Source organism: Osmia lignaria, chromosome 11, assembly GCF_051020975.1.
Source record: "Osmia lignaria lignaria isolate PbOS001 chromosome 11, iyOsmLign1, whole genome shotgun sequence".
NCBI lineage: Eukaryota > Metazoa > Arthropoda > Insecta > Hymenoptera > Megachilidae > Osmia > Osmia lignaria.
In genome coordinates this window covers 809,147-834,942 of record NC_135042.1, presented here as the reverse complement: position 1 = coordinate 834,942, position 25,796 = coordinate 809,147, and positions in this window count along the sequence as shown.

Below are 25,796 nucleotides of genomic sequence, written 5' to 3'. Positions count from 1 at the left end.
AAACATAATTCTCTACAAAAAAGGTCTCTTAGCATTTTGCCATAGCTCGCTTCGTTTCCGAGATATTTGCAGATATATCTGAAGGGAAGGGGCCTGACGGACATATTTCGAGATATTTCTTCTTCTTGTTGTTCTTCTTCTGCACAGCTAAGCTGGAAGTGGCATTTGCGGCTCGCACTAGTGCAGAGTTATCTCAAAGAAAGGGGCCACGGTGTTTCTGTATCTCTATTATGTTGGTGCGGCTTCGGAACTTTTAAATATCTTGATATATCTCGAGAACTACGCATCTGATCAAAAAATATCATAGAACATAAAAAGTAGGAAACTTAATTCTCTACAAAAAAGGTCTGTGAACATTTTGCCATAGCTCGCTTCGTTTCCGAGATATTTGCAGATTTATCTCAAGGGAAGGGGCCTGACGGACATATTTCGAGATATTTCTTCTTCTTGTTGTTCTTCTTCTGCACAGCTAAGCTGGAAGTGGCATTTGCGGCTCGCACTAGTGTAGAGTTATCTCAAAGAAAGGGGCCACGGTGTTTCTGTATCTCTATTATGTTGGTGCGGCTTCGGAACTTTTAAATATCTCGATATATCTCGAAAACTATGCTTCTGATCAAAAAATATCATACAACATAAATTGTAGGAAATCTAATTCTCTACAAAAAAGGTCTCTTAGCATTTTGCCATTGCTCGCTTCGTTTCCGAGATATTTGCAGATTTATCTCGAGGGAAGGGGCCTGACGGACATATTTCGAGATATTTCTTCTTCTTGTTGTTCTTCTTCTGCACAGCTAAGCTGGAAGTGGCATTTGCGGCTCGCACTAGTGCAGCGTTATCTCAAAGAAAGGAGCCACGGTGTTTCTGTATATCTATTATGTTGGTGCGGCTTCGGAACTTTTAAATATCTTGATATATCTCGAGAACTGCGCATCTGATCAAAAAATATCATAGAACATAAAAAGTAGGAAACTTAATTCTCTACAAAAAAGGTCTCTTAACATTTTGCCATAGCTCGCTTCGTTTCCGAGATATTTGCAGATTTATCTCAAGGGAAGGGGCCTGACGGCCATATTTCGAGATATTTCTTCTTCTTGTTGTTCTTCTTCTGCACAGCTAAGCTGGAAGTGGCATTTGCGGCTCGCACTAGTGTAGAGTTATCTCAAAGAAAGGGGCCACGGTGTTTCTGTATCTCTATTATGTTGGTGCGGCTTCGGAACTTTTAAATATCTCGATATATCTCGAAAACTACGCTTCTGATCAAAAAATATCATAGAACATAAATTGTAGGAAACCTAATTCTCTACAAAAAAGGTCTCTTAGCATTTTGCCATTGCTCGCTTCGTTTCCGAGATATTTGCAGATATATCTGAAGGGAAAGGGCCTGACGGACATATTTCGAGATATTTCTTCTTCTTGTTGTTCTTCTTCTGCACAGCTAAGCTGGAAGTGGCATTTGCAGCTCGCAATAGTGCAGAGTTATCTCAAAGAAAGGAGCCACGGTGTTTCTGTATCTCTATTCTGTTGGTGCGGCTTCGGAACTTTTAAATATCTTGATATATCTCGAGAACTACGCATCTGATCAAAAAATATCGTAGAACATAAAAAGTGGGAAACTTAATTCTCTACAAAAAAGGTCTCTTAACATTTTGCCATAGCTCTCTTCGTTTCCGAGATATTTGCAGATTTATCTCAAGGGAAGGGTCCTGACGGACATATTTCGAGATATTTCTTATTCTTGTTGTTCTTCTTCTGCACAGCTAAGCTGGAAGTGGCATTTGCAGCTCGCAATAGTGCAGAGTTATCTCAAAGAAAGGAGCCACGGTGTTTCTGTATCTCTATTCTGTTGGTGCGGCTTCGGAACTTTTAAATATCTTGATATATCTCGAGAACTACGCATCTGATCAAAAAATATCATAGAACATAAAAAGTAGGAAACTTAATTCTCTACAAAAAAGGTCTCTTAACATTTTGCCATAGCTCTCTTCGTTTCCGAGATATTTGCAGATTTATCTCAAGGGAAGGGTCCTGACGGACATATTTCGAGATATTTCTTATTCTTGTTGTTCTTCTTCTGCACAGCTAAGCTGGAAGTGGCATTTGCAGCTCGCAATAGTGCAGAGTTATCTCAAAGAAAGGGGCCACGGTGTTTCTGTATCTCTATTATGTTGGTGCGGCTTCGGAACTTTTAAATATCTTGATATATCTCGAGAACTACGCATCTGATCAAAAAATATCATAGAACATAAAAAGTAGGAAACTCAATTCTCTACAAAAACGGTCTCTTAACATTTTGCCATAGCTCGCTTCGTTTCCGAGATATTTGCAGATTTATCTCAAGGGAAGGGGCCTGACGCACATATTTCGAGATATTTCTTCTTCTTGTTGTTCTTCTTCTGCACAGCTAAGCTGGAAGTGGCATTTGCGGCTCGCACTAGTGCACAGTTATCTCAAAGAAAGGGGCCACGGTGTTTCTGTATCTCTATTATGTTGGTGCGGCTTCGGAACTTTTAAATATCTTGATATATCTCGAGAACTACGCATCTGATCAAAAAATATCATAGAACATAAAAAGTAGGAAACTTAATTCTCTACAAAAAAGGTCTCTTAACATTTTGCCATAGCTCGCTTCGTTTCCGAGATATTTGCAGATTTATCTCAAGGGAAGGGGCATGACGGACATATTTCGAGATATTTCTTCTTCTTGTTGTTCTTCTTCTGCACAGCTAAGCTGGAAGTGGCATTTGCGGCTCGCACTAGTGCAGAGTTATCTCAAAGAAAGGGGCCACGGTGTTTCTGTATCTCTATTATGTTGGTGCGGCTTGGGAACTTTTAAATATCTCGATATATCTCGAAAACTACGCTTCTGATCAAAAAATATCATAGAACATAAATTGTAGGAAACATAATTCTCTACAAAAAAGGTCTCTTAACATTTTGCCATAGCTCGCTTCGTTTCCGAGATATTTGCAGATATATCTCAAGGGAAGGGGCCTGACGGACATATTTCGAGATATTTCTTCTTCTTGTTGTTCTTCTTCTGTACACCTAACCTGGAAGTGGCATTTGCAGCTCGCAATAGTGCAGAGTTATCTCAAAGAAGGGGGCCACGGTGTTTCTGTATCTCTATTATGTTGGTGCGGCTTCGGAACTTTTAAATATCTTGATATATCTCGAGAACTACGCATCTGATCAAAGAATATCATAGAACATAAAAAGTAGGAAACTTAATTCTCTACAAAAAAGGTCTCTTAACATTTTGCCATAGCTCTCTTCGTTTCCGAGATATTTGCAGATTTATCTCAAGGGAAGGGGCCTGACGGACATATTTCGAGATATTTCTTCTTCTTGTTGTTCTTCTTCTGCACAGCTAAGCTGGAAGTGGCATTTGCAGCTCGCAATAGTGCAGAGTTATCTCAAAGAAAGGGGCCACGGTGTTTCTGTATCTCTATTATGTTGGTGCGGCTTCGGAACTTTTAAATATCTTGATATATCTCGAGAACTGCGCATCTGATCAAAAAATATCATAGAACATAAAAAGTAGGAAACTTAATTCTCTACAAAAAAGGTCTCTTAACATTTTGCCATAGCTCGCTTCGTTTCCGAGATATTTGCAGATTTATCTCAAGGGAAGGGGCCTGACGGACATATTTCGAGATATTTCTTCTTCTTGTTGTTCTTCTTCTGCACAGCTAAGCTGGAAGTGGCATTTGCGGCTCGCACTAGTGCAGAGTTATCTCAAAGAAAGGGGCCACGGTGTTTCTGTATCTCTATTATGTTGGTGCGGCTTCGGAACTTTTAAATATCTTGATATATCTCGAGAACTGCGCATCTGATCAAAAAATATCATAGAACATAAAAAGTAGGAAACTTAATTCTCTACAAAAAAGGTCTCTTAACATTTTGCCATAGCTCGCTTCGTTTCCGAGATATTTGCAGATTTATCTCAAGGGAAGGGGCCTGACGGACATATTTCGAGATATTTCTTCTTCTTGTTGTTCTTCTTCTGCACAGCTAAGCTGGAAGTGGCATTTGCGGCTCGCACTAGTGCAGAGTTATCTCAAAGAAAGGGGCCACGGTGTTTCTGTATCTCTATTATGTTGGTGCGGCTTCGGAACTTTTAAATATCTTGATATATCTCGAGAACTACGCATCTGATCAAAAAATATCATAGAACATAAAAAGTAGGAAACTTAATTCTCTACAAAAAAGGTCTCTTAACATTTTGCCATAGCTCGCTTCGTTTCCGAGATATTTGCAGATTTATCTCAAGGGAAGGGGCCAGACGGACATATTTCGAGATATTTCTTCTTCTTGTTGTTCTTCTTCTGCACAGCTAAGCTGGAAGTGGCATTTGCGGCTCGCACTAGTGCAGAGTTATCTCAAAGAAAGGGGCCACGGTGTTTCTGTATCTCTATTATGTTGGTGCGGCTTCGGAACTTTTAAATATCTCGATATATCTCGAAAACTACGCTTCTGATCAAAAAATATCATAGAACGTAAATTGTAGGAAACATAATTCTCTACAAAAAAGGTCTCTTAGCATTTTGCCATAGCTCGCTTCGTTTCCGAGATATTTGCAGATATATCTGAAGGGAAAGGGCCTGACGGACATATTTCGAGATATTTCTTCTTCTTGTTGTTCTTCTTCTGCACAGCTAAGCTGGAAGTGGCATTTGCAGCTCGCAATAGTGCAGAGTTATCTCAAAGAAAGGAGCCACGGTGTTTCTGTATCTCTATTCTGTTGGTGCGGCTTCGGAACTTTTAAATATCTTGATATATCTCGAGAACTACGCATCTGATCAAAAAATATCATAGAACATAAAAAGTAGGAAACTTAATTCTCTACAAAAAAGGTCTCTTAACATTTTGCCATAGCTCTCTTCGTTTCCGAGATATTTGCAGATTTATCTCAAGGGAAGGGTCCTGACGGACATATTTCGAGATATTTCTAATTCTTGTTGTTCTTCTTCTGCACAGCTAAGCTGGAAGTGGCATTTGCAGCTCGCAATAGTGCAGAGTTATCTCAAAGAAAGGGGCCACGGTGTTTCTGTATCTCTATTATGTTGGTGCGGCTTCGGAACTTTTAAATATCTTGATATATCTCGAGAACTACGCATCTGATCAAAAAATATAATAGAACATAAAAAGTAGGAAACTTAATTCTCTACAAAAACGGTCTCTTAACATTTTGCCATAGCTCGCTTCGTTTCCGAGATATTTGCAGATTTATCTCAAGGGAAGGGGCCTGACGCACATATTTCGAGATATTTCTTCTTCTTGTTGTTCTTCTTCTGCACAGCTAAGCTGGAAGTGGCATTTGCGGCTCGCACTAGTGCACAGTTATCTCAAAGAAAGGGGCCACGGTGTTTCTGTATCTCTATTATGTTGGTGCGGCTTCGGAACTTTTAAATATCTTGATATATCTCGAGAACTACGCATCTGATCAAAAAATATCATAGAACATAAAAAGTAGGAAACTTAATTCTCTACAAAAAAGCTCTCTTAACATTTTGCCATAGCTCGCTTCGTTTCCGAGATATTTGCAGATTTATCTCAAGGGAAGGGGCATGACGGACATATTTTGAGATATTTCTTCTTCTTGTTGTTCTTCTTCTGCACAGCTAAGCTGGAAGTGGCATTTGCGGCTCGCACTAGTGCAGAGTTATCTCAAAGAAAGGGGCCACGGTGTTTCTGTATCTCTATTATGTTGGTGCGGCTTCGGAACTTTTAAATATCTCGATATATCTCGAAAACTACGCTTCTGATCAAAAAATGTCATAGAACGTAAATTCTAGGAAACATAATTCTCTACAAAAAAGGTCTCTTAGCATTTTGCCATAGCTCGCTTCGTTTCCGAGATATTTGCAGATATATCTGAAGGGAAAGGGCCTGACGGACATATTTCGAGATATTTCTTCTTCTTGTTGTTCTTCTTCTGCACAGCTAAGCTGGAAGTGGCATTTGCAGCTCGCAATAGTGCAGAGTTATCTCAAAGAAAGGAGCCACGGTGTTTCTGTATCTCTATTCTGTTGGTGCGGCTTCGGAACTTTTAAATATCTTGATATATCTCGAGAACTACGCATCTGATCAAAAAATATCATAGAACATAAAAAGTAGGAAACTTAATTCTCTACAAAAAAGGTCTCTTAACATTTTGCCATAGCTCTCTTCGTTTCCGAGATATTTGCAGATTTATCTCAAGGGAAGGGTCCTGACGGACATATTTCGAGATATTTCTTATTCTTGTTGTTCTTCTTCTGCACAGCTAAGCTGGAAGTGGCATTTGCAGCTCGCAATAGTGCAGAGTTATCTCAAAGAAAGGGGCCACGGTGTTTCTGTATCTCTATTATGTTGGTGCGGCTTCGGAACTTTTAAATATCTTGATATATCTCGAGAACTACGCATCTGATCAAAAAATATCATAGAACATAAAAAGTAGGAAACTTAATTCTCTACAAAAACGGTCTCTTAACATTTTGCCATAGCTCGCTTCGTTTCCGAGATATTTGCAGATTTATCTCAAGGGTAGGGGCCTGACGGACATATTTCGAGATATTTCTTCTTCTTGTTGTACTTCTTCTGCACAGCTAAGCTGGAAGTGGCATTTACAGCTCGCAATAGTGCAAAGTTATCTCAAAGAAAGGGGCGACGGTGTTTCTGTATCTCTATTATGTTGGTGCGGCTTCGGAACTTTTAAATATCTTGATATATCTCGAGAACTACGCATCTGATCAAAAAATATCATAGAACATAAAAAGTAGGAAACTTAATTCTCTACAAAAAAGGTCTCTTAACATTTTGCCATAGCTCGCTTCGTTTCCGAGATATTTGCAGATTTATCTCAAGGGAAGGGGCATGACGGACATATTTCGAGATATTTCTTCTTCTTGTTGTTCTTCTTCTGCACAGCTAAGCTGGAAGTGGCATTTGCGGCTCGCACTAGTGCAGAGTTATCTCAAAGAAAGGGGCCACGGTGTTTCTGTATCTCTATTATGTTGGTGCGGCTTGGGAACTTTTAAATATCTCGATATATCTCGAAAACTACGCTTCTGATCAAAAAATATCATAGAACATAAATTGTAGGAAACATAATTCTCTACAAAAAAGGTCTCTTAACATTTTGCCATAGCTCGCTTCGTTTCCGAGGTATTTGCAGATATATCTCAAGGGAAGGGGCCTGACGGACATATTTCGAGATATTTCTTCTTCTTGTTGTTCTTCTTCTGTACACCTAACCTGGAAGTGGCATTTGCAGCTCGCAATAGTGCAGAGTTATCTCAAAGAAAGGGGCCACGGTGTTTCTGTATCTCTATTCTGTTGGTGCGGCTTCGGAACTTTTAAATATCTTGATATATCTCGAGAACTACGCATCTGATCAAAAAATATCATAGAACATAAAAAGTAGGAAACTTAATTCTCTACAAAAAAGGTCTCTTAACATTTTGCCATAGCTCTCTTCGTTTCCGAGATATTCGCAGATTTATCTCAAGGGAAGGGGCATGACGGACATATTTCGAGATATTTCTTCTTCTTGTTGTTCTTCTTCTGCACAGCTAAGCTGGAAGTGGCATTTGCGGCTCGCACTAGTGCAGAGTTATCTCAAAGAAAGGGGCCACGGTGTTTCTGTATCTCTATTATGTTGGTGCGGCTTCGGAACTTTTAAATATCTCGATATATCTCGAGAACTACGCATCTGATCAAAAAATATCATAGAACATAAAAAGTAGGAAACTTAATTCTCTACAAAAAAGGTCTCTTAACATTTTGCCATAGCTCGCTTCGTTTCCGAGATATTTGCAGATTTATCTGAAGGGAAGGGGCATGACGGACATATTTCGAGATATTTCTTCTTCTTGTTGTTCTTCTTCTGCACAGCTAAGCTGGAAGTGGCATTTGCGGCTCGCAATAGTGCAGAGTTATCTCAAAGAAAGGGGCCACGGTGTTTCTGTATCTCTATTATGTTGGTGCGGCTTCGGAACTTTTAAATATCTCGATATATCTCGAAAACTACGCTTCTGATCAAAAAATATCATACAACATAAATTGTAGGAAACATAATTCTCTACAAAAAAGGTCTCTTAACATTTTGCCATAGCTCGCTTCGTTTCCGAGATATTTGCAGGTATATCTCAAGGGAAGGGGCCTGACGGACATATTTCGAGATATTTCTTCTTCTTGTTGTTCTTCTTCTGCACACCTAACCTGGAAGTGGCATTTGCAGCTCGCAATAGTGCAGAGTTATCTCAAAGAAAGGGGCCACGGTGTTTCTGTATCTCTATTATGTTGGTACGGCTTCGGAACTTTTAAATATCTTGATATATCTCGAAAACTACGCTTCTGATCAAAAAATATCATAGAACATAAATTGTAGGAAACATAATTCTCTACAAAAAAGGTCTCTTAACATTTTGCCATAGCTCGCTTCGTTTCCGAGATATTTGCAGATATATCTCAAGGGAAGGGGCCTGACGGACATATTTCGAGATATTTCTTCTTCTTGTTGTTCTTCTTCTGCACAGCTAAGCTGAAAGTGGCATTTACAGCTCGCAATAGTGCAAAGTTATCTCAAAGAAAGGGGCCACGGAGTTTCTGTATCTCTATTATGTTGGTGCGGCTTCGGAACTTTTAAATATCTTGATATATCTCGAGAACTACGCATCTGATCAAAAAATATCATAGAACATAAAAAGTAGGAAACTTAATTCTCTACAAAAAAGGTCTCTTAACATTTTGCCATAGCTCGCTTCGTTTCCGAGATACTTGCAGGTTTATCTCAAGGGAAGGGGCCTAACGGACATATTTCGAGATATTTCTTCTTCTTGTTGTTCTTCTTCTGCACAGCTAAGCTGGAAGTGGCATTTGCAGCTCGCAATAGTGCAGAGTTATCTCAAAGAAAGGGGCCACGGTGTTTCTGTATCTCTATTATGTTGGTGCGGCTTCGGAACTTTTAAATATCTTGATATATCTCGAGAACTACGCGTCTGATCAAAAAATATCATAGAACATAGAAAGTAGGAAACTTAATTCTCTACAAAAAAGGTCTCTTAACATTTTGCCATAGCTCGCTTCGTTTCCGAGATATTTGCAGATTTATCTCAAGGGAAGGGGCCTGACGGACATATTTCGAGATATTTCTTCTTCTTGTTGTTCTTCTTCTGCACAGCTAAGCTGGAAGTGGCATTTGCGGCTCGCACTAGTGCAGAGTGAACTCAAAGAAAGGGGCCACGGTGTTTCTGTATCTCTATTATGTTGGTGCGGCTTCGGAACTTTTAAATATCACGATATATCTCGAAAACTACGCTTCTGATCAAAAAATATCATAGAACATAGAAAGTACGAAACTTAATTCTCTACAAAAAAGGTCTCTTAACATTTTGCCATAGCTCGCTTCGTTTCCGAGATATTTGCAGATTTATCTCAAGGGAAGGGGCCTGACGGACATATTTCGAGATATTTCTTCTTCTTGTTGTTCTTCTTCTGCACAGCTAAGCTGGAAGTGGCATTTGCAGCTCGCAATAGTGCAGAGTTATCTCAAAGAAAGGGGTCACGCTGTTTCTGTATCTCTATTATGTTGGTGCGGCTTCGGAACTTTTAAATATCACGATATATCTCGAAAACTACGCATCTGATCAAAAAATATCATAGAACATAGAAAGTAGGAAACTTAATTCTCTACAAAAAAGGTCTCTTAACATTTTGCCATAGCTTGCTTCGTTTCCGAGATATTTGCAGATTTATCTCAAGGGAAGGGGCCTGACGGACATATTTCGAGATATTTCTTCTTCTTGTTGTTCTTCTTCTGCACAGCTAAGCTGGAAGTGGCATTTGCAGCTCGCAATAGTGCAGAGTTATCTCAAAGAATGGGGCCACGCTGTTTCTGTATCTCTATTATGTTGGTGCGGCTTCGGAACTTTTAAATATCTTGATATATCTCGAGAACTACGCATCTGATCAAAAAATATCATAGAACATGGAAAGTAGGAAACTTAATTCTCTACAAAAAAGGTCTCTTAACATTTTGCCATAGCTCGCTTCGTTTCCGAGATATTTGCAGATTTATCTCAAGGGAAGGGGCCTGACGGACATATTTCGAGATATTTCTTCTTCTTGTTGTTCTTCTTCTGCACAGCTAAGCTGGAAGTGGCATTTGCAGCTCGCAATAGTGCACAGTTATCTCAAAGAAAGGGGCCACGGTGTTTCTGTATCTCTATTATGTTGGTGCGTCTTCGGAACTTTTAAATATCTTGATATATCTCGAGAACTACGCATCTGATCAAAAAATATCATACAACATAAAAAGTAGGAAACTTAATTCTCTACAAAAAAGGTCTCTTAACATTTTGCCATAGCTCGCTTCGTTTCCGAGATATTTGCAGATTTATCTCAAGGGAAGGGGCCTGACGGACATATTTCGAGATATTTCTTCTTCTTGTTGTTCTTCTTCTGCACAGCTAAGCTGGAAGTGGCATTTACAGCTCGCAATAGTGCAGAGTTATCTCAAAGAAAGGGGCCACGGTGTTTCTGTATCTCTATTATGTTGGTGCGGCTTCGGAACTTTTAAATATCTTGATATATCTCGAGAACTACGCATCTGATCAAAAAATATCATAGAACATAAAAAGTAGGAAACTTAATTCTCTACAAAAAAGGTCTCTTAACATTTTGCCATAGCTCGCCTCGTTTCCGAGATATTTGCAGATTTATCTCAAGGGAAGGGGCCTGACGGACATATTTCGAGATATTTCTTCTTCTTGTTGTTCTTCTTCTGCACAGCTAAGCTGGAAGTGGCATTTGCAGCTCGCAATAGTGCAGAGTTATCTCAAAGAAAGGGGCCACGGTGTTTCTGTATCTCTATTATATTGGTGCGGCTTCGGAACTTTTAAATATCTTGATATATCTCGAGAACTACGCATCTGATCAAAAAATATCATAGAACATAAAAAGTAGGAAACTTAATTCTCTACAAAAAAGGTCTCTTAACATTTTGCCATAGCTCGCTTCGTTTCCGAGATATATGCAGATTTATCTCAAGGGAAGGGGCCTGACGGACATATTTCGAGATATTTCTTCTTCTTGTTGTTCTTCTTCTGCACAGCTAAGCTGGAAGTGGCATTTGCAGCTCGCAATAGTGCACAGTTATCTCAAAGAAAGGGGCCACGGTGTTTCTGTATCTCTATTATGTTGGTGCGGCTTCGGAACTTTTAAATATCTTGATATATCTCGAGAACTACGCATCTGATCAAAAAATATCATACAACATAAAAAGTAGGAAACTTAATTCTCTACAAAAAAGGTCTCTTAACATTTTGCCATAGCTCGCTTCGTTTCCGTGATATTTGCAGATTTATCTCAAGGGAAGGGGCCTGACGGACATATTTCGAGATATTTCTTCTTCTTGTTGTTCTTCTTCTGCACAGCTAAGCTGGAAGTGGCATTTACAGCTCGCAATAGTGCAGAGTTATCTCAAAGAAAGGGGCCACGGTGTTTCTGTATCTCTATTATGTTGGTGCGGCTTCGGAACTTTTAAATATCTTGATATATCTCGAGAACTACGCATCTGATCAAAAAATATCATAGAACATAAAAAGTAGGAAACTTAATTCTCTACAAAAAAGGTCTCTTAACATTTTGCCATAGCTCGCTTCGTTTCCGAGATATTTGCAGATTTATCTCAAGGGAAGGGGCCTGACGGACATATTTCGAGATATTTCTTCTTCTTGTTGTTCTTCTTCTGCACAGCTAAGCTGGAAGTGGCATTTGCAGCTCGCAATAGTGCAGAGTTATCTCAAAGAAAAGGGCCACGGTGTTTCTGTATCTCTATTATGTTGGTGCGGCTTCGGAACTTTTAAATATCTTGATATATCTCGAGAACTACGCATCTGATCAAAAAATATCATAGAACATAGAAAGTAGGAAACTTAATTCTCTACAAAAAAGGTCTCTTAACATTTTGCCATAGCTCGCTTCGTTTCCGAGATATTTGCAGATTTATCTCAAGGGAAGGGGCCTGACTGACATATTTCGAGATATTTCTTCTTCTTGTTGTTCTTCTTCTGCACAGCTAAGCTGGAAGTGGCATTTGCGGCTCGCACTAGTGCAGCGTTATCTCAAAGAAAGGGGCCACGGTGTTTCTGTATCTCTATTATGTTGGTGCGGCTTCGGAACTTTTAAATATCTTGATATATCTCGAGAACTACGCATCTGATCAAAAATTATCATAGAACATAAAAAGTAGGAAACTTAATTCTCTACAAAAAAGGTCTCTTAACATTTTGCCATAGCTCGCTTCGTTTCCGAGATATTTGCAGATTTATCTCAAGGGAAGGGGCCTGACGGACATATTTCGAGATATTTCTTCTTCTTGTTGTTCTTCTTCTGCACAGCTAAGCTGGAAGTGGCATCTGCAGCTCGCAATAGTGCAGAGTTATCTCAAAGAAAGGGGCCACGGTGTTTCTGTATCTCTATTATGTTGGTGCGGCTTCGGAACTTTTAAATATCTTGATATATCTCGAGAACTACGCATCTGATCAAAAAATATCATAGAACATAAAAAGTAGGAAACTTAATTCTCTACAAAAAAGGTCTCTTAACATTTTGCCATAGCTCGCTTCGTTTCCGAGATATTTGCAGATTTATCTCAAGGGAAGGGGCATGACGGACATATTTCGAGATATTTCTTCTTCTTGTTGTTCTTCTTCTGCACAGCTAAGCTGGAAGTGGCATTTGCGGCTCGCACTAGTGCAGAGTTATCTCAAAGAAAGGGGCCACGGTGTTTCTGTATCTCTATTATGTTGGTGCGGCTTCGGAACTTTTAAATATCTCGATATATCTCGAAAACTACGCTTCTGATCAAAAAATATCATAGAACGTAAATTGTAGGAAACATAATTCTCTACAAAAAAGGTCTCTTAACATTTTGCCATAGCTCGCTTCGTTTCCGAGATATTTGCAGATATATCTCAAGGGAAGGGGCCTGACGGACATATTTCGAGATATTTCTTCTTCTTGTTGTTCTTCTTCTGCACAGCTAAGCTGAAAGTGGCATTTACAGCTCGCAATAGTGCAAAGTTATCTCAAAGAAAGGGGCCACGGTGTTTCTGTATCTCTATTATGTTGGTGCGGCTTCGGAACTTTTAAATATCTCGATATATCTCGAAAACTACGCATCTGATCAAAAAATATCATAGAACATAAAAAGTAGGAAACTTAATTCTCTACAAAAAAGGTCTCTTAACATTTTGCCATAGCTCGCTTCGTTTCCGAGATATTTGCAGATTTATCTCAAGGGAAGGGGCCTGACGGACATATTTCGAGATATTTCTTCTTCTTGTTGTTCTTCTTCTGCACAGCTAAGCTGGAAGTGGCATTTACAGCTCGCAATAGTGCAGAGTTATCTCAAAGAAAGGGGTCACGGTGTTTCTGTATCTCTATTATGTTGGTGCGGCTTCGGAACTTTTAAATATCTTGATATATCTCGAGAACTACGCATCTGATCAAAAAATATCATAGAACATAAAAAGTAGGAAACTTAATTCTCTACAAAAAAGGTCTCTTAACATTTTGCCATAGCTCGCTTCGTTTCCGAGATATTTGCAGATTTATCTCAAGGGAAGGGGCCTGACGGACATATTTCGAGATATTTCTTCTTCTTGTTGTTCTTCTTCTGCACAGCTAAGCTGGAAGTGGCATTTGCAGCTCGCAATAGTGCAGAGTTATCTCAAAGAAAGGGGCCACGGTGTTTCTGTATCTCTATTATGTTGGTGCGGCTTCGGAACTTTTAAATATCTTGATATATCTCGAGAACTACGCATCTGATCAAAAAATATCATAGAACATAGAAAGTAGGAAACTTAATTCTCTACAAAAAAGGTCTCTTAACATTTTGCCATAGCTCGCTTCGTTTCCGAGATATTTGCAGATTTATCTCAAGGGAAGGGGCCTGACTGACATATTTCGAGATATTTCTTCTTCTTGTTGTTCTTCTTCTGCACAGCTAAGCTGGAAGTGGCATTTGCGGCTCGCACTAGTGCAGCGTTATCTCAAAGAAAGGGGCCACGGTGTTTCTGTATCTCTATTATGTTGGTGCGGCTTCGGAACTTTTAAATATCTTGATATATCTCGAGAACTACGCATCTGATCAAAAATTATCATAGAACATAAAAAGTAGGAAACTTAATTCTCTACAAAAAAGGTCTCTTAACATTTTGCCATAGCTCGCTTCGTTTCCGAGATATTTGCAGATTTATCTCAAGGGAAGGGGCATGACGGACATATTTCGAGATATTTCTTCTTCTTGTTGTTCTTCTTCTGCACAGCTAAGCTGGAAGTGGCATTTGCGGCTCGCACTAGTGCAGAGTTATCTCAAAGAAAGGGGCCACGGTGTTTCTGTATCTCTATTATGTTGGTGCGGCTTCGGAACTTTTAAATATCTTGATATATCTCGAGAACTACGCATCTGATCAAAAAATATCATAGAACATAAAAAGTAGGAAACTTAATTCTCTACAGAAAAGGTCTCTTAACATTTTGCCATAGCTCTCTTCGTTTCCGAGATATTTGCAGATTTATCTCAAGGGAAGGGTCCTGACGGACATATTTCGAGATATTTCTTATTCTTGTTGTTCTTCTTCTGCACAGCTAAGCTGGAAGTGGCATTTGCAGCTCGCAATAGTGCAGAGTTATCTCAAAGAAAGGGGCCACGGTGTTTCTGTATCTCTATTATGTTGGTGCGGCTTCGGAACTTTTAAATATCTTGATATATCTCGAGAACTACGCATCTGATCAAAAAATATCATAGAACATAAAAAGTAGGAAACTTAATTCTCTACAAAAACGGTCTCTTAACATTTTGCCATAGCTCGCTTCGTTTCCGAGATATTTGCAGATTTATCTCAAGGGAAGGGTCCTGACGGACATATTTCGAGATATTTCTTATTCTTGTTGTTCTTCTTCTGCACAGCTAAGCTGGAAGTGGCATTTGCAGCTCGCAATAGTGCAGAGTTATCTCAAAGAAAGGGGCCACGGTGTTTCTGTATCTCTATTATGTTGGTGCGGCTTCGGAACTTTTAAATATCTTGATATATCTCGAGAACTACGCATCTGATCAAAAAATATCATAGAACATAAAAAGTAGGAAACTTAATTCTCTACAAAAACGGTCTCTTAACATTTTGCCATAGCTCGCTTCGTTTCCGAGATATTTGCAGATTTATCTCAAGGGAAGGGGCCTGACGCACATATTTCGAGATATTTCTTCTTCTTGTTGTTCTTCTTCTGCACAGCTAAGCTGGAAGTGGCATTTGCGGCTCGCACTAGTGCACAGTTATCTCAAAGAAAGGGGCCACGGTGTTTCTGTATCTCTATTATGTTGGTGCGGCTTCGGAACTTTTAAATATCTTGATATATCTCGAGAACTACGCATCTGATCAAAAAATATCATAGAACATAAAAAGTAGGAAACTTAATTCTCTACAAAAAAGGTCTCTTAACATTTTGCCATAGCTCGCTTCGTTTCCGAGATATTTGCAGATTTATCTCAAGGGAAGGGGCATGACGGACATATTTCGAGATATTTCTTATTCTTGTTGTTCTTCTTCTGCACAGCTAAGCTGGAAGTGGCATTTGCGGCTCGCACTAGTGCACAGTTATCTCAAAGAAAGGGGCCACGGTGTTTCTGTATCTATTATGTTGGTGCGGCTTCGGAACTTTTAAATATCTTGATATATCTCGAGAACTACGCATCTGATCAAAAAATATCATAGAACATAAAAAGTAGGAAACTTAATTCTCTACAAAAAAGGTCTCTTAACATTTTGCCATAGCTCGCTTCGTTTCCGAGATATTTGCAGATTTATCTCAAGGGAAGGGTCCTGACGGACATATTTCGAGATATTTCTTATTCTTGTTGTTCTTCTTCTGCACAGCTAAGCTGGAAGTGGCATTTGCAGCTCGCAATAGTGCAGAGTTATCTCAAAGAAAGGGGCCACGGTGTTTCTGTATCTCTATTATGTTGGTGCGGCTTCGGAACTTTTAAATATCTTGATATATCTCGAGAACTACGCATCTGATCAAAAAATATCATAGAACATAAAAAGTAGGAAACTTAATTCTCTACAAAAACGGTCTCTTAACATTTTGCCATAGCTCGCTTCGTTTCCGAGATATTTGCAGATTTATCTCAAGGGAAGGGGCCTGACGCACATATTTCGAGATATTTCTTCTTCTTGTTGTTCTTCTTCTGCACAGCTAAGCTGGAAGTGGCATTTGCGGCTCGCACTAGTGCACAGTTATCTCAAAGAAAGGGGCCACGGTGTTTCTGTATCTCTATTATGTTGGTGCGGCTTCGGAACTTTTAAATATCTTGATATATCTCGACAACTACGCATCTGATCAAAAAATATCATAGAACATAAAAAGTAGGAAACTTAATTCTCTACAAAAAAGGTCTCTTAACATTTTGCCATAGCTCGCTTCGTTTCCGAGATATTTGCAGATTTATCTCAAGGGAAGGGGCATGACGGACATATTTCGAGATATTTCTTCTTCTTGTTGTTCTTCTTCTGCACAGCTAAGCTGGAAGTGGCATTTGCGGCTCGCACTAGTGCAGAGTTATCTCAAAGAAAGGGGCCACGGTGTTTCTGTATCTCTATTCTGTTGGTGCGGCTTCGGAACTTTTAAATATCTCGATATATCTCGAAAACTACGCTTCTGATCAAAAAATATCATAGAACATAAAAAGTAGGAAACTTAATTCTCTACAGAAAAGGTCTCTTAACATTTTGCCATAGCTCTCTTCGTTTCCGAGATATTTGCAGATTTATCTCAAGGGAAGGGTCCTGACGGACATATTTCGAGATATTTCTTATTCTTGTTGTTCTTCTTCTGCACAGCTAAGCTGGAAGTGGCATTTGCAGCTCGCAATAGTGCAGAGTTATCTCAAAGAAAGGGGCCACGGTGTTTCTGTATCTCTATTATGTTGGTGCGGCTTCGGAACTTTTAAATATCTTGATATATCTCGAGAACTACGCATCTGATCAAAAAATATCATAGAACATAAAAAGTAGCAAACTTAATTCTCTACAAAAAAGGTCTCTTAACATTTTGCCATAGCTCGCTTCGTTTCCGAGATATTTGCAGATTTATCTCAAGGGAAGGGGCCTGACGGACATATTTCGAGATATTTCTTCTTCTTGTTGTTCTTCTTCTGCACACCTAACCTGGAAGTGGCATTTGCAGCTCGCAATAGTGCAGAGTTATCTCAAAGAGAGGGGCCACGGTGTTTCTGTATCTCTATTATGTTGGTGCGGCTTCGGAACTTTTAAATATCTCGATATATCTCGAAAACTACGCTTCTGATCAAAAAATATCATACAACATAAATTGTAGGAAACATAATTCTCTACAAAAAAGGTCTCTTAACATTTTGCCATAGCTCGCTTCGTTTCCGAGATATTTGCAGATTTATCTCAAGGGAAGGGGCATGACGGACATATTTCGAGATATTTCTTCTTCTTGTTGTTCTTCTTCTGCACAGCTAAGCTGGAAGTGGCATTTGCAGCTCGCAATAGTGCAGAGTTATCTCAAAGAAGGGGGCCACGGTGTTTCTGTATCTCTATTATGTTGGTGCGGCTTCGGAACTTTTAAATATCTTGATATATCTCGAGAACTACGCATCTGATCAAAAAATATCATAGAACATAAAAAGTAGGAAACTTAATTCTCTACAGAAAAGGTCTCTTAACATTTTGCCATAGCTCTCTTCGTTTCCGAGATATTTGCAGATTTATCTCAAGGGAAGGGGCCTGACGGACATATTTCGAGATATTTCTTATTCTTGTTGTTCTTCTTCTGCACAGCTAAGCTGGAAGTGGCATTTGCAGCTCGCAATAGTGCACAGTTATCTCAAAGAAAGGGGCCACGGTGTTTCTGTATCTCTATTATGTTGGTGCGGCTTCGGAACTTTTAAATATCTTGATATATCTCGAGAACTACGCATCTGATCAAAAAATATCATAGAACATAAAAAGTAGGAAACTTAATTCTCTACAAAAAAGGTCTCTTAACATTTTGCCATAGCTCGCTTCGTTTCCGAGATATTTGCAGATTTATCTCAAGGGAAGGGGCCTGACGGACATATTTCGAGATATTTCTTCTTCTTGTTGTTCTTCTTCTGCACAGCTAAGCTGGAAGTGGCATTTGCGGCTCGCACTAGTGCAGCGTTATCTCAAAGAAAGGGGCCACGGTGTTTCTGTATCTCTATTATGTTGGTGCGGCTTCGGAACTTTTAAATATCTTGATATATCTCGAGAACTACGCATCTGATCAAAAATTATCATAGAACATAAAAAGTAGGAAACTTAATTCTCTACAAAAAAGGTCTCTTAACATTTTGCCATAGCTCGCTTCGTTTCCGAGATATTTGCAGATTTATCTCAAGGGAAGGGGCATGACGGACATATTTCGAGATATTTCTTCTTCTTGTTGTTCTTCTTCTGCACAGCTAAGCTGGAAGTGGCATTTGCGGCTCGCACTAGTGCAGAGTTATCTCAAAGAAAGGGGCCACGGTGTTTCTGTATCTCCATTATGTTGGTGCGGCTTCGGAACTTTTAAATATCTCGATATATCTCGAAAACTACGCTTCTGATCAAAAAATATCATAGAACATAAATTGTAGGAAACATAATTCTCTACAAAAAAGGTCTCTTAACATTTTGCCATAGCTCTCTTCGTTTCCGAGATATTTGCAGATTTATCTCAAGGGAAGGGGCCTGACGGACATATTTCGAGATATTTCTTCTACTTGTTGTTCTTCTTCTGCACAGCTAAGCTGGAAGTGGCATTTGCAGCTCGCAATAGTGCAGAGTTATCTCAAAGAAAGGGGCCACGGTGTTTCTGTATCTCTATTATGTTGGTGCGGCTTCGGAACTTTTAAATATCTTGATATATCTCGAGAACTACGCATCTGGTCAAAAAATATCATAGAACATAAAAAGTAGGAAACTTAATTCTCTACAGAAAAGGTCTCTTAACATTTTGCCATAGCTCTCTTCGTTTCCGAGATATTTGCAGATTTATCTCAAGGGAAGGGGCCTGACGGACATATTTCGAGATATTTGTTATTCTTGTTGTTCTTCTTCTGCACAGCTAAGCTGGAAGTGGCATTTGCAGCTCGCAATAGTGCAGAGTTATCTCAAAGAAAGGGGCCACGGTGTTTCTGTATCTCTATTATGTTGGTGCGGCTTCGGAACTTTTAAATATCTCGATATATCTCGAAAACTACGCTTCTGATCAAAAAATATCATAGAACATAAAAAGTAGGAAACTTATTTCTCTACAGAAAAGGTCTCTTAACATTTTGCCATAGCTCTCTTCGTTTCCGAGATATTTGCAGATTTATCTCAAGGGAAGGGTCCTGACGGACATATTTCGAGATATTTCTTATTCTTGTTGTTCTTCTTCTGCACAGCTAAGCTGGAAGTGGCATTTGCAGCTCGCAATAGTGCAGAGTTATCTCAAAGAAAGGGGCCACGGTGTTTCTGTATCTCTATTATGTTGGTGCGGCTTCGGAACTTTTAAATATCTTGATATATCTCGAGAACTACGCATCTGATCAAAAAATATCATAGAACATAAAAAGTAGGAAACTTAATTCTCTACAAAAAAGGTCTCTTAACATTTTGCCATAGCTCGCTTCGTTTCCGAGATATTTGCAGATTTATCTCAAGGGAAGGGGCATGACGGACATATTTCGAGATATTTCTTCTTCTTGTTGTTCTTCTTCTGCACAGCTAAGCTGGAAGTGGCATTTGCGGCTCGCACTAGTGCAGAGTTATCTCAAAGAAAGGGGCCACGGTGTTTCTGTATCTCTATTATGTTGGTGCGGCTTCGGAACTTTTAAATATCTCGATATATCTCGAAAACTACGCTTCTGATCAAAAAATATCATAGAACATAAATTGTAGGAAACATAATTCTCTACAAAAAAGGTCTCTTAACATTTTGCCATAGCTCGCTTCGTTTCCGAGATATTTGCAGATATATCTCAAGGGACGGGGCCTGACGGACATATTTCGAGATATTTCTTCTTCTTGTTGTTCTTCTTCTGCACACCTAACCTGGAAGTGGCATTTGCAGCTCGCAATAGTGCAGAGTTATCTCAAAGAGAGGGGCCACGGTGTTTCTGTATCTCTATTATGTTGGTGCGGCTTCGGAACTTTTAAATATCTTGATATATCTCGAGAACTACGCATCTGATCAAAAAATATCATAGAACATAAAAAGTGGGAAACTTAATTCTCTACAAAAAAGGTCTCTTAACATTTTGCCATAGCTCGCTTCGTTTCCGAGATATTTGCAGATTTATCTCAAGGGAAGGGGCCTGACGGACATATTTCGAGATATTTCTTCTTCTTGTTGTTCTTCTTCTGCACAGCTAAGCTGGAAGTGGCATTTGCAGCTCGCAATAGTGCAGAGTTATCTCAAAGAAGGGGGCCACGGTGTTTCTGTATCTCTATTATGTTGGTGCGGCTTCGGAACTTTTAAATATCTTGATATATCTCGAGAACTACGCATCTGGTCAAAAAATATCATAGAACATAAAAAGTAGGAAACTTAATTCTCTACAGAAAAGGTCTCTTAACATTTTGCCATAGCTCTCTTCGTTTCCGAGATATTTGCAGATTTATCTCAAGGGAAGGGGCCTGACGGACATATTTCGAGATATTTCTTATTCTTGTTGTTCTTCTTCTGCACAGCTAAGCTGGAAGTGGCATTTGCAGCTCGCAATAGTGCAGAGTTATCTCAAAGAAAGGGGCCACGGTGTTTCTGTATCTCTATTATGTTGGTGCGGCTTCGGAACTTTTAAATATCTCGATATATCTCGAAAACTACGCTTCTGATCAAAAAATATCATACAACATAAATTGTAGGAAACATAATTCTCTACAAAAAAGGTCTCTTAACATTTTGCCATAGCTCGCTTCGTTTCCGAGATATTTGCAGATTTATCTCAAGGGAAGGGGCATGACGGACATATTTCGAGATATTTCTTCTTCTTGTTGTTCTTCTTCTGCACAGCTAAGCTGGAAGTGGCATTTGCGGCTCGCACTAGTGCAGAGTTATCTCAAAGAAAGGGGCCACGGTGTTTCTGTATCTCTATTATGTTGGTGCGGCTTCGGAACTTTTAAATATCTCGATATATCTCGAAAACTACGCTTCTGATCAAAAAATATCATAGAACATGAATTGTAGGAAACATAATTCTCTACAAAAAAGGTCTCTTAACATTTTGCCATAGCTCGCTTCGTTTCCGAGATATTTGCAGATATATCTCAAGGGAAGGGGCCTGACGGACATATTTCGAGATATTTCTTCTTCTTGTTGTTCTTCTTCTGCACACCTAACCTGGAAGTGGCATTTGCAGCTCGCAATAGTGCAGAGTTATCTCAAAGAAAGGGGCCGCGGTGTTTCTGTATCTCTATTATGTTGGTGCGGCTTCGGAACTTTTAAATATCTTGATATATCTCGAGAACTACGCATCTGATCAAAAAATATCATAGAACATAAAAAGTGGGAAACTTAATTCTCTACAAAAAAGGTCTCTTAACATTTTGCCATAGCTCGCTTCGTTTCCGAGATATTTGCAGATTTATCTCAAGGGAAGGGGCCTGACGGACATATTTCGAGATATTTCTTCTTCTTGTTGTTCTTCTTCTGCACAGCTAAGCTGGAAGTGGCATTTGCAGCTCGCAATAGTGCAGAGTTATCTCAAAGAAAGGGGCCACGGTGTTTCTGTATCTCTATTATGTTGGTGCGGCTTCGGAACTTTTAAATATCTCGATATATCTCGAGAACAACGCTTCTGATCAAAAAATATCATAGAACATAAATTGTAGGAAACATAATTCTCTACAAAAAAGTTCTCTTAACATTTTGCCATAGCTCGCTTCGTTTCCGAGATATTTGCAGATATATCTCAAGGGAAGGGGCCTGACGGACATATTTCGAGATATTTCTTCTTCTTGTTGTTCTTCTTCTGCACAGCTAACCTGGAAGTGGCATTTGCAGCTCGCAATAGTGCAGAGTTATCTCAAAGAAAGGGGCCACGGTGTTTCTGTATCTCTATTATGTTGGTGCGGCTTCGGAACTTTTAAATATCTTGATATATCTCGAGAACTACGCATCTGATCAAAAAATATCGTAGAACCTAAAAAGTAGGAAACTTAATTCTCTACAAAAAAGGTCTCTTAACATTTTGCCATAGCTCGCTTCGTTTCCGAGATATTTGCAGATTTATCTCAAGGGAAGGGGCCTGACGGACATATTTCGAGATATTTCTTCTTTTTGTTGTTCTTCTTCTGCACAGCTAAGCTGGAAGTGGCATTTGCAGCTCGCAATAGTGCAGAGTTATCTCAAAGAAAGGGGCCACGGTGTTTCTGTATCTCTATTATGTTGGTGCGGCTTCGGAACTTTTAAATATCTCGATATATCTCGAAAACAACGCTTCTGATCAAAAAATATCATAGAACATAAATTGTGGGAAACTTAATTCTCTACAAAAAAGGTCTCTTAACATTTTGCCATAGCTCTCTTCGTTTCCGAGATATTTGCAGAGTTATCTCAAGGGAAGGGGCCTGACGGACATATTTCGAGATATTTCTTCTTTTTGTTGTTCTTCTTCTGCACAGCTAACCTGGAAGTGGCATTTGCAGCTCGCAATAGTGCAGAGTTATCTCAAAGAAAGGGGCCACGGTGTTTCTGTATCTCTATTATGTTGGTGCGGCTTCGGAACTTTTAAATATCTTGATATATCTCGAGAACTACGCATCTGATCAAAAAATATCATAGAACATAAAAAGTGGGAAACTTAATTCTCTACAAAAAAGGTCTCTTAACATTTTGCCATAGCTCGCTTCGTTTCCGAGATATTTGCAGATTTATCTCAAGGGAAGGGGCCTGACGGACATATTTCGAGATATTTCTTCTTCTTGTTGTTCTTCTTCTGCACAGCTAAGCTGGAAGTGGCATTTGCAGCTCGCAATAGTGCAGAGTTATCTCAAAGAAAGGGGCCACGGTGTTTCTGTATCTCTATTATGTTGGTGCGGCTTCGGAACTTTTAAATATCTCGATATATCTCGAGAACAACGCTTCTGATCAAAAAATATCATAGAACATAAATTGTAGGAAACATAATTCTCTACAAAAAAGTTCTCTTAACATTTTGCCATAGCTCGCTTCGTTTCCGAGATATTTGCAGATATATCTCAAGGGAAGGGGCCTGACGGACATATTTCGAGATATTTCTTCTTCTTGTTGTTCTTCTTCTGCACAGCTAACCTGGAAGTGGCATTTGCAGCTCGCAATAGTGCAGAGTTATCTCAAAGAAAGGGGCCACGGTGTTTCTGTATCTCTATTATGTTGGTGCGGCTTCGGAACTTTTAAATATCTTGATATATCTCGAGAACTACGCATCTGATCAAAAAATATCGTAGAACGTAAAAAGTAGGAAACTTAATTCTCTACAAAAAAGGTCTCTTAACATTTTGCCATAGCTCGCTTCGTTTCCGAGATATTTGCAGATTTATCTCAAGGGAAGGGGCCTGACGGACATATTTCGAGATATTTCTTCTTCTTGTTGTTCTTCTTCTGCACAGCTAAGCTGGAAGTGGCATTTGCAGCTCGCAATAGTGCAGAGTTATCTCAAAGAAGGGGGCCACGGTGTTTCTGTATCTCTATTATGTTGGTGCGGCTTCGGAACTTTTAAATATCTTGATATATCTCGAGAACTACGCATCTGATCAAAAAATATCATAGAACATAAAAAGTAGGAAACTTAATTCTCTACAGAAAAGGTCTCTTAACATTTTGCCGTAGCTCTCTTCGTTTCCGAGATATTTGCAGATTTATCTCAAGGGAAGGGGCCTGACGGACATATTTCGAGATATTTCTTATTCTTGTTGTTCTTCTTCTGCACAGCTAAGCTGGAAGTGGCATTTGCAGCTCGCAATAGTGCAGAGTTATCTCAAAGAAAGGGGCCACGGTGTTTCTGTATCTCTATTATGTTGGTGCGGCTTCGGAACTTTTAAATATCTCGATATATCTCGAAAACTACGCTTCTGATCAAAAAATATCATAGAACATAAATTGTGGGAAACTTAATTCTCTACAAAAAAGGTCTCTTAACATTTTGCCATAGCTCTCTTCGTTTCCGAGATATTTGCAGAGTTATCTCAAGGGAAGGGGCCTGACGGACATATTTCGAGATATTTCTTCTTTTTGTTGTTCTTCTTCTGCACAGCTAACCTGGAAGTGGCATTTGCAGCTCGCAATAGTGCAGAGTTATCTCAAAGAAAGGGGCCACGGTGTTTCTGTATCTCTATTATGTTGGTGCGGCTTCGGAACTTTTAAATATCTTGATATATCTCGAGAACTACGCATCTGATCAAAAAATATCATAGAACATAAAAAGTAGGAAACTTAATTCTCTACAGAAAAGGTCTCTTAACATTTTGCCATAGCTCTCTTCGTTTCCGAGATATTTGCAGATTTATCTCAAGGGAAGGGGCCTGACGGACATATTTCGAGATATTTCTTATTCTTGTTGTTCTTCTTCTGCACAGCTATGCTGGAAGTGGCATTTGCGGCTCGCACTAGTGCAGAGTTATCTCAAAGAAAGGGGCCACGGTGTTTCTGTATCTCTATTATGTTGGTGCGGCTTCGGAACTTTTAAATATCTTGATATATCTCGAGAACTACGCATCTGATCAAAAAATATCATAGAACATAAAAAGTAGGAAACTTAATTCTCTACAAAAAAGGTCTCTCAACATTTTGCCATAGCTCGCTTCGTTTCCGAGATATTTGCAGATTTATCTCAAGGGAAGGGGCCTGACGGACATATTTCGAGATATTTCTTCTTCTTGTTGTTCTTCTTCTGCACAGCTAACCTGGAAGTGGCATTTGCAGCTCGCAATAGTGCAGAGTTATCTCAAAGAAAGGGGCCACGGTGTTTCTGTATCTCTATTATGTTGGTGCGGCTTCGGAACTTTTAAATATCTTGATATATCTCGAGAACTACGCATCTGATCAAAAAATATCATAGAACATAAAAAGTAGGAAACTTAATTCTCTACAAAAAAGGTCTCTTAACATTTTGCCATAGCTCGCTTCGTTTCCGAGATATTTGCAGATTTATCTCAAGGGAAGGGGCCTGACGGACATATTTCGAGATATTTCTTCTTCTTGTTGTTCTTCTTCTGCACAGCTAAGCTGGAAGTGGCATTTGCAGCTCGCAATAGTGCAGAGTTATCTCAAAGAAGGGGGCCACGGTGTTTCTGTATCTCTATTATGTTGGTGCGGCTTCGGAACTTTTAAATATCTTGATATATCTCGAGAACTACGCATCTGATCAAAAGATATCATAGAACATAAAAAGTAGGAAACTTAATTCTCTACAAAAAAGGTCTCTTAACATTTTGCCATAGCTCGCTTCGTTTCCGAGATATTTGCAGATTTATCTCAAGGGAAGGGGCATGACGGACATATTTCGAGATATTTCTTCTTCTTGTTGTTCTTCTTCTGCACAGCTAAGCTGGAAGTGGCATTTGCGGCTCGCACTAGTGCAGAGTTATCTCAAAGAAAGGGGCCACGGTGTTTCTGTATCTCTATTATGTTGGTGCGGTTTCGGAACTTTTAAATATCTTGATATATCTCGAGAACTACGCATCTGATCAAAAAATATCATAGAACATAAAAAGTAGGAAACTTAATTCTCTACAGAAAAGGTCTCTTAACATTTT